Raw genomic sequence first — 15,236 nt, 5'->3', positions numbered from 1 at the left:
CTGCGCCTTTTTGATATACTCATGAAGCTTCTCGATGGGTGTGTTCAGCTACTCGTCGGTCCAAACGCACTTCCCTGTTATAGGGTCCAATTTTCCCCCAACCCCGAAGAACCAAGTCCTGCAACGGTCTGGCCAGCGTCGCGTCTCTGGTTCGATCCCTTTATCAATGAGGTCATTCTCAGCCTTGTCCCACAACGGCCGGGCTTTCAGGTAGCCACCTGACCCCGTGCGATGGTGATGCTTCTTCTTTGCAGCATTTTTCTTGTTTGTCGCTGACATCTTCGCTGCTCTCTGAGATTTCTTTTTGGTGACAAATTCGGGCCACTGATCTTTGATCTTCTCAAATCGGCCGATGAATTCTGGAGTCTTGTCTTGGTCGACAAACGTTGATTTCAGCTCATTCTTCCACCTCCTGAATAGCTCAGCCATCTTCTTAAAAGCATAAGCCTTGATCATTGGCTTTTTAACTGGATTCTCCGGATCCTCCTCTGGCAGGAAGGTGAAATTTTCCTGCAGCGCGGTCCAAAGATCAGCTTTCTGCCTATCGCTGACATAAGGCACCTGAGAGTCTTTGTCCTTAGGCTTCAACCATTGCTCGATGCTGATCGGGATCATGTCCCTCACTAGAACCCCGCACTGAGCATTAAATTTTTGCTTGGTCCGGAGGGGTTCAATCGGTTGGCCAGCGCGATCAATTTCGATGATCGTGTACCTTTCATCCGCGCGCAACTTTCTCTTCGGGCCTCGTCTCGTTACCGAAGTGTTGCTCGATCCGGAGGGCTAGAAAAGAAGAAAAATAAGAGAGTTAATATGTGTACATACCAAAAACAATTAATGCATCAATTAGCTATAGTCAGCACATGCTTAATTAATTAATATATATACCTGGCCGGACTCCGTTCGGTCACCGGAGCCTACTTCTTCATCCTGTCCTTCCCCCTCCATTCGGTCACCGGAGCCGTCATCACGGTGTCCTTCGTCCTCCATTGTTTGATCATCTTCGTAGCCTGCTTCTTCATCCTGTCTTTCCAGACCATCGGTGCATGTGTCGTTGAGAAACGACAAGACGACATCACTTCCGTGTGCGATTATCTCCCCCAACACCGCTTCTTTTGCTTCGTCTCGGGGGTGCGGATCCATAGTTTCTACAAATATTTACAACATGGCAATTATTATTCAAACATGACAGATGGATATATTAGTGGCAAATGTTGAACTAGGTAGCTAAGCACAATATAAGGAATCATATTAGTGGCATGGCCTCGACGCTTCTCTAGGGTTTGGGGTGGCCTCGGCACCGCTTCAAGGGTTTGGGGTGGCCTCAACAACGCTTCAAGGGGTTCAGGGTGGCCTCGACGACAACGCTCTTTTAACTTGGTAAATTTGGGTGGCCTCAAGAGAGTATGTCGATCGGGTAGGGGCGCGGCGGGGGGGGGGGGGTAGGAGACCGACATCGTTTTTTTCTAGGGTTTGGGTGTCCTCGAGAGTTTTGGTCGAGCGAGAGGGCCGGGGGGTGCTCCCGTGGTATAAGTTATCACGGTCGAGAGGGGGTATAAATATCGACCGTCCATCATGTCGAAGTTATCTGGGAGGGAGTTATATATCGACAACGACGACATACATACATGGGAAAATAATGTTATCGGGGAGGGGGTATATCGACAACGACATACCCGATAAAAAATAAGAAGACAAAGAAGAAATAAAAAGAGGAGAAGAAGAAAGGAATAGAGGAGAAGATCAAAGAAAAAAAGAAGAAAAAAAAGAGGAGAAGAAAAAAGGAATAGAGGAGAAGAAGAAAAAATAGAATTATTCTATTTTTTCTTCTTCTCCTCTATTCCTTTCTTCTTCTCCTCTTCTTTTTCTTCTTTTTTCCTCTTCTTATTTATTTCTCCTCTTCTTCTCCTTTCTTCCTCTTCTTATTTTCGTTTTTCCTCTCCTTCTTTTTCTTCTTCTTCCTTTCCTAGCTAGATATATAAAACTTTTCTAAAAATGTAACTTTTGCATATATAAAACTTTTCTATGGATCATCATTTCTCATATATATCCATCTATAGCCACATACATATATAAATGGAAAAAATGCTATGAACAAAAATACATATATACTTGGTAAATATTCTATGAACATCGTTTCTCATATATATCAATGCATACATCCATGGATCATCATTGCTCATATATCCATAGTCATATATAAAAACTTTCTGTATATGAACAAAAAACTTTCTATGAACAAAAAAACATTTTTGACATATTTAGCACATTCTAAATTTTCCTAACTCTTTTACAACCACAAAAATTACTCCAACTTCATGACAGTACCCACACTCCATTTCACCAAAAACCTTCTGATCCATAGTTCAAAATTTTCAAATTTCATTCAAATGAAATTTGAACCAGATTCAAATTCCTTGCTGAAAACCTATTCTAAACCAATCCAAAAATTCTGAAATTTTGCCATCACCTTTGTCTTGCATCAGTACCTCACCACAAAAAATATCATAAATTCTAAAAATGCCCAAAGCCATCTACCATTTGATCAAACACCCTCTATATGCACTGTTCATATGTGCAAAAAAATTCAGAAATTTCAGAAAATTGGACGGCGTGTTGCTGCTGCTCCACTCCTTCTCCTTTCCTCTCCTTCTCCTCTCCTTCTGCTCTTCAATGCATCGGGGCCGGCGGCGACCATGGAGCAGGGGCAGAGAGCAAGGGGCGCTCGGGCGCAAGAGCGGCGCTCGATAGGGACCATGGGAAAGGGGGGCTCACTTCGAGGGGGGCGGCGATGGCAGGAGTCCGGCAACGAGGACGGCGGGCTCGGGGCGGCACGCGGTGACGGGGACGGCGGTCTCGGGACGGCACGCGGCGACAGGGACGAGGAGGGGTGGGCTCGGGGAGGCACGCGGCGACGGGGATGACAAGGACGGCGGGCTCGGGGATGCCGGCGACGAGGACGGCGCGGGCTCGGGGAGGCGACGGCGTTGGCGGCGGCGGCGTAGACGGCGAGGTGGAGCAGCCTGACGGCGTCGTCGGCGGGGGAGGGGGAGGCAACTAGCGATGAAAACTGAAAATTTTCACAAGTGTTTGTTATATAGTCCAAGCATTAGTCCCGGTTGGTGGCGTAAACCGGGACTAATACCCCCTTTAGTCCCGGTTGCTGCCACCAACCGGGACCAAAGGTCTCTTTTCAGCAGCCCAAAGGGCGGGAAGCGGCGGCCTTTGGTCCCGGTTGGTGGCACCAACCGGTACTAAAAGGGGGCATTGGTACCGGTTGGTGGCACGAACCGGGACCAATGCCCACCTTTAGTCCCGGTTTGTGCCACCAACCGGGACCAAAGGCCGCGCACAGCGGCGTGGTGGTGGGAGTTTAGTCCCACCTCGCTAGTTGAGAGGGGCGCGCAGTGATTTATAAGCCCCACTGTCGCACCCCTCTCGGGCTCCTCTCTATTGCAGGATCACGGGCCTAATTGTCACTGCTATGCCAGATGTGCCTACTGGGCCTTCTGCGGGCCTGAATCCTGGCCCATTGATGGGTTTCTAGTCGTATTCAGGCCGTGGTGGCCCAGTAGGTGGCAATTTTTTTATTTTTTCCCAGTTTTTTGTTTTCTTTTTTTTGTTTTGTTTCTACTTACAACAAAATACTTATTTATTTTATTTTATTTTATTTCTACTTATATATTTGCTATTAAAGTTTCTAACAAACAAAGTTCTTTATGAAAATTCTTTTTGCTTTTAATGATTTTGAACAGAAAATACTTTGATAATTTTAGTTGCATCAATTTTATATAATTTTAGTTTCATAAATTTTAGAGGTTGCTTATAATGTTTTGAACAGAGAATACTTTGATAATTTTAGTTTCATAAATTTTATTTATGTTATTAAACTTTATTTTATTTTATTTTATTTTATTTCTACTTATATATTTTATTAAAGTTTATATTATTTTGTTTCAAATTACTTATTTATTTTATTTTATGATAATTCTTTTTGCTATTAAATTTTCATGCATTTACTGATTATTTTATTTTGTTTCTCTTTCAAATTATCAGGGTTTCATACGGAAACTCGTCTGTTACAAAAGGATTTCATTTTTTTGAACTTATTTGAACTCCATAGTTTTTCTATGTTCAAAATGCACCATTCAAAGCCACATCATCAATTTTCAACCCTTTCTGACTTCATTTGTTATTTTTCATGCATTTACTGATTTTTTTCAGCTATAAGACCATGAAATTGAAAAGCACTACAAATGAACTCTGAAAAGGTTAAAAGTTGGCATGGTATCATCATTTCACCCACATAGCATGTGCAAGAAAGTAGAGAGGCTTACGGCAAAAACTGGATGCACTTCGTGTACAAAACGGACAATCTCTTTCGAAGTATCAGGGTTTCATACGGAAACTCGTCTGTTACAAAAGGATTTCATTTTTTTGAACTTATTTGAACTCCATAGTTTTTCTATGTTCAAAATGCACCATTCAAAGCCACATCATCAATTTTCAACCCTTTCTGACTTCATTTGTTATTTTTCATGCATTTACTGATTTTTTCAGCTATAAGACCCTGAAATTGAAAAGCACTACAAATGAACTCTGAAAAGGTTAAAAGTTGGCATGGTATCATCATTTCACCCACATAGCATGTGCAAGAAAGTAGAGAGGCTTACGGCAAAAACTGGATGCACTTCGTGTACAAAACGGACAATCTCTTTCGAAGTATCAGGGTTTCATACGGAAACTCGTCTGTTACAAAAGGATTTCATTTTTTTGAACTTATTTGAACTCCATAGTTTTTCTATGTTCAAAATGCACCATTCAAAGCCACATCATCAATTTTCAACCCTTTCTGACTTCATTTGTTATTTTTCATGCATTTACTGATTTTTTCAGCTATAAGACCCTGAAATTGAAAAGCATTACAAATGAACATGGATAGATAAGTGACCAAATTAATAGTAGTTCATCATCACATTAAAACCAAAGTACATACATAGTTCAAATTGAACAACATATAGCTCTCCAGAGCATCTAGTTAAACCATACATTGAAACTATGTAAAACCTTTCAATGCAACAACAAATGCGATCATAATCACAACTAAGGTAACAATTGATCCAACGGCATAATGATACCAAGCCTCGGTATGAATGGCATATTTTCTAATCTTTCTAATCTTCAACCGCATTGCATCCATCTTGATCTTGTGATCATCGACGACATCCGCAACATGCAACTCCAATATCATCTTCTCCTCCTCAATTTTTTTATTTTTTCCTTCAAGTAATTGTTTTCTTCTTCGACTAAATTTAACCTCTCGACAATAGGGTCGGTTGGAATTTCCGGTTCAACCACCTCCTACATAAATAAAATCTATGTCACGTTGGTCGGCATAATTGTCATAAACAATAAATGAACCAAATAGTTATAAAAAGATAATATATACCACATCCGAATCATAGACAGGACGAGGGCCGACGGGGGCGGATACCAGAACCATCGCACTATATAATAACAAGGAATAATAAAAGTAAGAAAATTAGACAAGTATCTATCCCAAGTAAGAATTTTTTTCTTTCAGATAGAAGATAAGAACAAGAGGCTCACCACGGTGGTGCCGGCGACGAGATCGGCGCGGGCGATCGACGGCGGTGAAGACGGAGACGGGACGTGACGGACCGCTAAACCTAGAAAAATCTCGGGGAAAATGGAGCTCGGAGGTCGAGTTTCGAGAGAAGAAATATTAACTAGTGTGGCTCGGACATTTCATCAAACACCTCATGTGCATAGGAGGTGAGCTAGAGCACCCAAATGCCCTCCCCTCGCCGGCCAGCAAAAAACAGAGCAGGGTGGAGTGCTCTGCTAGCTGGCGATGGGCTATATATAGGCAAATCATTTGTCCTAGTTCGTGGCTGGAACCGGGACCAATGGTTATGGGCCAGGAGCGAGGCCCATTGGTCCCGGTTCGTTTCTAGAACCGGGACAAATGGGTCCAGATGAACCGGGACCAAAGCCCGCGAGGCCCCGGCCGGCCACCTGGGCTCACGAACCGGGACGAATGCACCCGTTGGTCCCGGTTCGTATAAGAACCGGGACTAATGGGCTGGCCAGGCCCGAACGAAAGCCCCTTTTTCTACTAGTGTTCGTACCTCGGGGCAGTTCTACCTCAGATATCAACCGTCCAACTGTGAGATAGAAACAACGCTACAAATGCAGGCTGGCAACGCCCGCGATTCATGACCATCGCGACAGACGACGGCTTCATCCACGCTCCGGTCCCTGAGTCGAGTCGAAAGTAGTGATGCTATGTAGTTCTGAAATATCGATTAGCTCATGTTGTAATTAAACTTTAATGAACTTGTATGTCTCTTTGGTTTGGACAGTCGCTCAACTTATATGTAATCGATGCTATTTATTAGTAGGACCATGAATCGTGCTATTAATGTCTTGCTTTTCTCTTCCAATCCTTTTGTTGCATACTTATATATTGCTTATGTATTGTCTGTGAATTGCTACTAACGTTTTGTTTGGCTAGTGCATAGAGATGCCGTCGTATGTCGTGTACAAGGGTAAGGTTCCCGGAGTCTACGACGACTGGGAGGAGTGTCGGAGACAGGTTCACCATTTCAGGGGTAACAGTTACAAAGGGTACACCACTAGGACGGAGGCGGAAGCTAAATACGCGCGCTATCTAGCGGGAGAGAGGAGAGAGCGAAGGAGGAACCGGATGAAGACCAGTTTCATCACAATGATGCTAATCGTGATGACCGCAGCTCTTTTTTATGTGATGGTAGTTTAGATGATCGATATCGACTTGTAATGTGAAGACAAACTCGCTACTCGCGGTCTCGAGACTTGTAATGTTCTAACTTTGTTCGGTCTTTTAAATTCGGAGACTAATATGATGAATTGTATTCGGAGACTAATCTTTTATTGTATTCGATAAATCTGTTGTTTATATGTTGTGCTGTCTATATTCTATGCAGTAATATATTTTGTAACCTGTGCAAATATCAGAAAAGAAAAAAAATCCTAATATTCATACTAGTGGCGCACCACACAGCACTTTAGTGGCGCATTGCAATAAACACACTAGTGGCGCACTATCTAGTAGTGCGTCATTAGTAACCCAGAGCACAAGGTAAATATGGCCCCCTGGGAGGCATAGTAATAGCGCACCGTTTGACATACTAATGCCGCACTCCCTGGTGCGCCACTACTGTCTGGTATACTAATGGCGCACCAGGGGTGCGCCATTAGTATTAGTTACTAATGGCGTGATGATAGTGGCGCACCTGTAGTGCGCCATTAATGGCCAAAACAGGTGCGCCACTAATTAGCCTTTTCCTAGTAGTGCCGCGTCGGCCTCGGCCTCGGAGGAGACCGTGCGCCTTATGCCCACCTTGATCGAGTGCTACCCGGCGACCACCAACGGCAGCAGCACTAACGCGACGGCACGGTTTTTAATTTCGACAACAAAATAATTTCGGACATCATATTTCGGAAATTATTTCGGATTTTGAGATTTCAAATTTCATTCTATTTTAACGAATTCTAACATAATTTAAATTTATTTTAAAGCAGTTTGAATCTGCCTTGAAATTTCAGGGTTCAAAATATTTCGGGCCCCACTGAAATATGTGAAATTTCGAAAATTTCACTGAAATTTCGTTAAAAAATTTAACCCTAATCCGCGCCAAACGTGCTGTCGCTCCTCGCCGCGCTCTCCTCCGCCGCCGCGCCTCGCATCGGTCCACCGGCCCCGACCATGTGTTCGCCCGCGGAATCTGCTTCCGCGACGCCGCGCCGTCCGACTGCCTCGCGTGCCTATCGTCGGCGGCCAAGAACCTGGCCGCCACCCGGCGCGCCCACGTCTGGTCTGGTGGCTGCTCCGTGTCATACGCCGACACCGACGTCTCCGGCCCGCTCGCTAGCACTTCCAAGTCCGACGTCGACGACAAGATGCTGGCCCCCGGGGACGCGACACCCGCGCCGGTGCCGGCGAAGAGCAAAACGATCTGTAGGTTTCCCACGTCCTTCATTCACCGTCCTCGACCTCGTTTCATCTGTACGTACATTGCTTCAAATTCGTGGGTTAATCGTGTGACTCCATTTGCGTGTGCGTGCGTGCATGCAGGGATGAAGATGAAGAGCCACCCGGTCCTCTTAGCCGTGTTCGTCGTCGCTGGCCTTAGCCACGTACCCCTTTTGGCTTTCTTCATTTGTGTGTTGTTCTTCTGTTGTAGTTAATTAAACCTATGCGTACGGTTGGAGTAGTTAAGCAGACAGACTAGGGAGTGCATGCGTACTGTTCGGCTCGGTTCGATTTGTGCACCGGTATGGAGGGAGTAGCATATCTTTGGATCACCGGCTCGAGTATTAGCTGGCCAACTTAACTTTCGAGCTACTGGATGTACGACGTACGTACGTGATCGATCTATGAGTGTCAAAAATGTAGGCGTGCGTTGGGTCAATTTCCATGCCACTCCAGATAGGGAAATGGTGGGTGGTACATGCCTCACAGATTAACCTCGAACCTGTCACAGACGCCGGCACTAGCTGCTCGCGCGCTGCTTCTGTTCAAACGGACATGCACTACATGTCGATCTTTGATTTTTTTTTTTAATTGTTTGGATTGCTTACCACATGTTTCATGTGGTATGTCGATCTTCGATTAATTACCTACCCGTCGCGCATTTTTTTACCTAACTAAAGCATCGCTACATTTCTTGACTTAATCTACGAGACCTTGTGTGATGGATGTGAGCGGTGAAAGCCGTATGGGTCGTATTTGTTCCGCACAACACTTACACATGCACTAATGATTTCCGTGCACGGCGGCGCCGTCGTACCCGTCCCCACACGTCGTTCCTCTGCAACCACCCACACTAGACGCGGAACGTCGATCGGGCTCAGTTCACTAGCCATGTATCTTTTTTTTTTTTTTTTTTTGAGAATACTAGCCATGTATCTGAAATGCATAAAACAACATCTGACATTTTTGTGCACCGATTTTTGATCGGGAACAGAATTATATATGATGTTTCTTAATTATAACACACACGCACACAAGAAACAATTAAAAAGATAGGTATTGGTCTCATGTTTTTGGTACCGGTCCCATATCTGTTTGATACTTTTCAGCACTTCTGCTTCGGTAACTCCTATTGTTACGTGAGGATGAAGGTCACCACAGATTACATCTGAACTGAAGTATTCAATTTTTCGCGGGATGGAACTGAAGCAATCATTGTAACAGTTGGACTTCATCACATGTTTGTCGCAAAATAATAGTCGAACCATGCACATCATCCAAGCGCACGTACAACGACACGTAGTAAGAGTGGCAAAGTTGAAAGGTTTGTTCGCTGCCAGACCGATATTAGCATGCATGGATCGAAGAAGCGAGCGACCCCATCAGTTGTGTAGATCTGAATCGTTCATGGCAAAGGCTGGCTCTGATCGACCAAATTGGTGCAAAGAATTTGGTGGCCTTGTGCACATGGGTGGAGTGCGGCAATATCCGGACTCCGGTGACAGTCACAGGTCGCTCGACGGTGGTAGCTAGCTAGCATCCATGCAATTGCATTGCATGGTTGGGCAAGCCTTTGCCTTTGCGCCCAAGTACGTACACCTAGCTAAGCTAAGCTCTCTTCCCTGAAAAAAAAGAAGAAGAGAAAAAAGCTAAGCTAGCTCTCCATCCTTGCATCTACATGAGTCACATAACCACACTCCGAGTACATGCGCGATTGCGCGCGGGAGATGGACGGTGAGGTGATATGTCCACTACGTATATACAGAAGAGACTGACAATGCAGCAGCAGCAGCAACGCGCAACTGTAAAACAGCTCCTGCTTGCTATTTACCGCCAAGTTAAGAAGATCGACCGAGAAATAAACACATCGGCCGGAGCCGGAGACCGATTATTACAAACATAATACATATGTGTACGTGCATGCAGTGAACAACACATGCTAGAGAAACTCTAGATCGAGTACGTAGTAGTCGCAGAGACCATGCAATGCCTGCTGCTAAAGCATACATAACATACCGTACCAATATATGCCATGCCTGCTGCTAATTAAGCACTGATCGAATGACCAGATACACGCATCGCAACCCTAGATACTTAGCTCGCACACCTCCCGCCAGGGAAGGCTCTGGACCCGGCCGATCCTGACCTCAGACCGCGGCGCCGCCTGCGCCTTCCGCTTCTTGCTCCAGGTCGCCGCCCATGCAAGCCCGGATCTTGTCCGCGATGAAGTGGTCGATGAGGTCGAGGATCCGCGCGATGCCCAGCATCGCCGGGATGGCCACCACGCCGAACACAAAGCCCTCGAGAAAGCTCACGTCGCATGGAATCATGGCTAGCTTAGCTTTCGTGGTTGAGCTGGAAGAGGCCGGCCGGGGTGGAAGAAAGGAACGAGACGGAGGGGTTACTTATAAAGACGTACGTTGCAAGCTGGCCTCCTCCTCCTCCTCACCCCTTTTCCGCTGGTGAAATGCTCATTCTTCACCGTAAGCCCGTACGTAGGGGTTGAAAAATGAACGAGACGCAACCGTCCCAAAATGGCAATACGCGTCAGCCGCTCTCGGCACGCAGCGATTTAAAGCCCGGTCCGGCCATCGCATCGTCTGGGTATCGTTTGTCACCGCGTGTCCATGGTGACCTGTCCTCGACCCAGAGTACGGGTACATCGTTGGTGTTGGTGCGGTATTGCATGCATGCAGTGTGTAAACTTTTCTTTTTCTTATTTCCAGTGCGAGTTGCTACGTGTGTAGACCGCACTCAAAATGAAGCGATTCTAGCTCGTAGTGCGATTGGGGCCCCGTCGCGTCGTGTGGTGTTGAATCGGGAATGACAGACAAACGCGAGGGAGAGTGTTGAGATTTATCTAACCCGTGTAATTAGAGATAATCTACGCTTGTAACCGAGGGACGCTTCTGTTCGACGCGTCCTTCCGAAACGTCACGCCTGTGTGACGCGCCCCCTCAGTGGGTATATATATGTAATCCATCGATCAATGAAGAAAACTGATTCTTTCTCTATCACTTGTCGATTTCCTTCGATCTCCATTTTAACACGTTATCAGCACTTTCGTTCTCCGCTGAGAACAGGCGACCACGACAGGACGTGGCGGAGCGGCATCCTTCGACTTGGAGGCGGCGTCAGTGGCGACGCGCCACCGGCTTGCAACGCGAACACGGTGAAGCATCGACGGCGTACGGCCAGGTAACGGCGAGATGCGCTGCGACGCGGCCTCAACACCCGGCAACGACGACGAGAAAAGCAATTCCGGCCACCACGCGCAGAGATTTTCCTCGAGAAAGAAAAGGGAAACAAGGTGCTCCTTCTCTGATTTTGTTCCTGGAAACTGTATTTGCTTTAACAAGGAACGGGAAGCCATGAAGAACAGGGGCGTTGGCATCTACTTCCTCCGTTCCAAAATAGATAACTCAACTTTGTACAAAGTTGGGTCATCTATTTTAAAACGGAGGGAGTACTATATAGAGCAAAGGAACGAAGCCCGTAACTAAAATTGAATCGCTCGGATCGAGCATGTAATACTCCAAGCAAGAATTTGGGGAATTACTTACCGTAAGCTGGTCATGGCGGCGGCGGCCTCGCTACACTGGTTGGCGAGGGAGCAACAGCGTTGCTCACCCGCGGGGTCCGGCTGCTCGGACGGCCCTATCCCAACGCTCCAGGAGAGAGGGCGCGGCGCCGCCGATCCATGGATACGGGGCGGACGTCGTCCGTGGTATGTGGGGAACGACTAGAATAGAAGAAGAGGTCTAGGTGCAAAAATAGAAAAATCGATTCTGGGCCGTCGGATGGATCATGCATGGTACAGATTGTACTGAGTGGAATCTGTGCGCACAATTGCCATTCGAGTCCCTCGCTCCTAACTATTTTCCTCCTGACACCCTTCTTCTTCGAGTCCCTCAGCGGCAGCGCAAGCCCCTTCCAACCCTATCCCTCCGCCGCACCAGGCCGATGCCGCCGCCCGCCGACGATGATTGGCGAGCTCCTAGAGGATCTACTCCTTAGACAGTAGCCGCTGATACAGCACGCCGCCCGCCCGACCGCGAACCCCCTTGCAACGGCGACGTAACCATGGCAATGGTGGTGAGTTCCACCAGTCCTCAAGCTTTCTTCCCCCTCCCTCCTTCACAGAGTGCAGAGCCACCACACGGCTGACTTCCTTGCAGAAATTCCTCACTCCCCTTGCCCCTCGCCATTCTCTTTCTTGTGTGGTGCATCTGTTCTCCCTCGGATGGCCCCTCTTCTACCCCCTTGCTTGTTCTCTCATGAAATTCCCGCAAACCGAGCCACCTCTCAAGCTCCAATCCCTTTCCTGGATGCACGAAATCTTGTCTCATTTTCCCTATATATATTGCAGATCAATTTGGAGCTGTAGCCATTTTTTTGCGATAAAGCTGTAGACGAAATTTAGATGCCAAACCAGATCAAGTTTGAGGTAATGAGCATCATTCTGGTGTCATGGGAAAAAATTCGTTGTATGTGCTACTGTTTTTGTACCATTGTTTCGGCATATTTTGGACGCATCTCCTTTATTACTGAATACCTCTCTTTTGTGTGTCTTGATTCTGAAGCATATGTAAGCCTGGTTAGTCCGTATTTTGGTTCTGAAGCATGTGTGAGGCCGCTGTATTTTTGGACAGTGGATTTATAGAGATTATGACTGTCACACAGGGAAGACATTTGATTTCCTGTGTTCTTTGGGTCCACATTGTTCCTCGGGCGTTATGCTTACGGAAATATATGTTCTCACACTGATGTATTCCTCCGATGGTAGGCATCGGAGTAGAGTAGGAACTAAAGTTTAAACTACATAATTTCTCCCTAACGTCTGGCCTAGAAGCAATGATCTCACTTCTGACTTTGTAACTTTCATGTCAAGATCCAGTGATGGAGGGGAGCAGTGCGACGTTGCCTTTAGTAAAGCTGATAGTTCCAATTATCTCAGCATGTGGACCAACACTATCAGGTGAGAACATCGGTCTAAGAAAGTAAAGAATATGTTGATGCACCTGACATTCTGTTAATCCTATGTGCGATGTTGTTTGCTAAAAAATTGTTTGCAGCCATGGAATTTGTCGACAGTGCTCAAAATAAACATTAATTCCTCAATGCTTCTCATTGATGATTCCAGTACACCGAAAAAGAAACAGTCATTCTCTCAAGAGGTACACACACTTTCAAAATTTATGTACTTTAGTATCTTATGTCTGTCAATGTTAAATTCCATGACTTCATTCGTGTTTCGTAGGAAAGTATACACCCTTATCATGTGTCATGTCCATGCCAAACCATTGGCCTTGCAATTTGACTGACCTCTTTGTTATCACTAAAGCAAGTATGCATGTTCATGATTTAGGATTAATTCTTCTTCCATGACACATGCCTTTCTCTTTTCTTGTTCACTTATATCTCTCAAGATGTTGTAGTTTTCTTGTTATTACGAGGTATAATATAATGCATGCCATCACTAATCTGCATCAGTAGGATAGTCAAAAAAACCCCTTTCTTGTTTGTCGTCGTTGCTACTTATGAAGTTATGCTTTTTAGATAATTGTTGAAACCTGTAGTCTGCTGACAGGGCCGTACCTCCTAAACACGGGGCCCATTGCGAAATCAAAATTTAGACCCATGTGTACAAAGCCTATAACATTTTTTATTAAGGTATAACCCTAGTACATTCGTGAAATAAAGGTAATCACTAGTACAGTTGTACAATTTTCTTAGAATTAGTCTTAGGCAGGCCATAAGGAGCTCCAGTGAATGTTTTTTATTCTTGAGAAGGTGCAGGAGGCGGGAGTTGGGCCTGGAGTGGTTCCGTGGTTGACTTGGAGTCTAGCAGCCAGCCGCTTAGTCCATTTTTACTTTGATGTCTACTGGTCCATTAGTCTTTAATTCCTAAAGTTGTACGTAGAAAAAATGGGGGCCCTGTGCAGCTCCACAGGTTGCACATGTGAATGTACAACCCTGTCTGCTGATCTTAGGTCTATACATGGATGTTCAGGCGGTCATTCTGAGTGGATCTGTAAGCCATGTTAAAATTTTGTCAAGGCACCAGATCAATTCTTTTGCAAGCTAGTGTGTTTGCAAATAATCTTGCAAGATATTTTTCATACAAGATGACCTAGCGGAGTACCCAAATAAAAACTATTGAGCTCTTTTCAGTAAAAAGAACTATAGTGATGATGTTATGGTAAGTGTAGAAAAACATACATATTTGTTAATGCTTCACAATGTCAGGAATAGACATTGTGATGTGTCTATTATTATACTTGGTACATGGTTCACTGGTTATATTAGGAAGAGTCTCTGCTAATATTGTTCTTGTCAAACTCATGACCAGTTTTGAGTGATTAAAATGTCCAATGGCTTCGAGGGTTCAACACATCATTTTATCGTACGATATGCTCTTTTCTTATTTGTACATACAATAGGCTATTTGAAAGTGCCAAGGTTTTATAAAGGATGGATTTCTAATAGCACAATTAAATAATTATATTGCCTAATTCTGCCGGTTGTGGCGAATCTCTAGAATGCACTAGAGTGGTTTTTCCTATACAAGATAAATAATGTTTATATAATTTGTTCATTATTGGTAAGTTAGGATTATCCACAAAATAGTTGGCTTGTCTGTGAATTCCAGCATAGAAACATACTTTTGTATTTGTGATGAATGCGATTTCTTCTCCATTTTTCCTTCCGTGTGGTATGTGCATGAAACACTGTCAGGTGGTGTTGTTAATGCATTTGACCAGCCCATGATTAAAAAGTTTTAAGTATGAATGTACGACACATACACGGACTTGCACTAACTGAATCATATTTGCTCCGTCCGATCTCTCCCAGGACAAGAAGCTTGATGAACAAGAAGCATTGCATCTAGAGGCAACTGTCGTGTGCCATCAAGATATCAACGTCGATGCAATTTTTAATGGCAATTCTTGTTGAGCGATGATTATTATACTCCTTCAGACTTAGCCTTGCCCGTTATGTACCAAAGCTGATGCAATTTTCACTAGCAAGGCTTGTTGATCCTGTGATGGTATTTATAACTTGATATGAATGTCTTCTTTTGTTATGTCTGGGATGTTCCACTTTGACATGTACTAAACAAATTAGTATTTGTGCCTGGAATGGTCCATTTTAACATAAAGTGCCTGTGCCTATGAGGGTGGCTTAATTTTTGTCATGT

At 45.0% G+C, this 15,236-nt stretch overlaps 2 long non-coding RNA genes across 2 annotated transcripts; one reads left to right on the top strand and one right to left on the bottom strand.

The window, feature by feature from the left end:
* Nucleotides 1–11,004: 11,004 nt before the first annotated feature.
* LOC123051859 (uncharacterized) lies at nt 11,005–11,738 on the bottom strand. Its single transcript, XR_006424328.1, has 2 exons — nt 11,599–11,738; nt 11,005–11,375 (listed from the first exon to the last, which is right to left on the bottom strand). It is a non-coding gene; the product is annotated as an uncharacterized lncRNA (long non-coding RNA).
* A 157-nt stretch (nt 11,739–11,895) lies between these two features.
* On the top strand, nt 11,896–15,197 carry LOC123051858 (uncharacterized). Its single transcript, XR_006424327.1, has 5 exons — nt 11,896–12,130; nt 12,405–12,482; nt 12,927–13,013; nt 13,111–13,212; nt 14,891–15,197. It is a non-coding gene; the product is annotated as an uncharacterized lncRNA (long non-coding RNA).
* The last annotated feature ends 39 nt before the right edge of the window (nt 15,198–15,236 follow it).

The sequence above is a fragment of the Triticum aestivum genome, chromosome 2D (assembly GCF_018294505.1).
Source record: "Triticum aestivum cultivar Chinese Spring chromosome 2D, IWGSC CS RefSeq v2.1, whole genome shotgun sequence".
NCBI classification, from domain to species: Eukaryota; Viridiplantae; Streptophyta; class Magnoliopsida; order Poales; family Poaceae; genus Triticum; species Triticum aestivum.
This window is presented reverse-complemented; position numbering and strand designations above follow the sequence as displayed.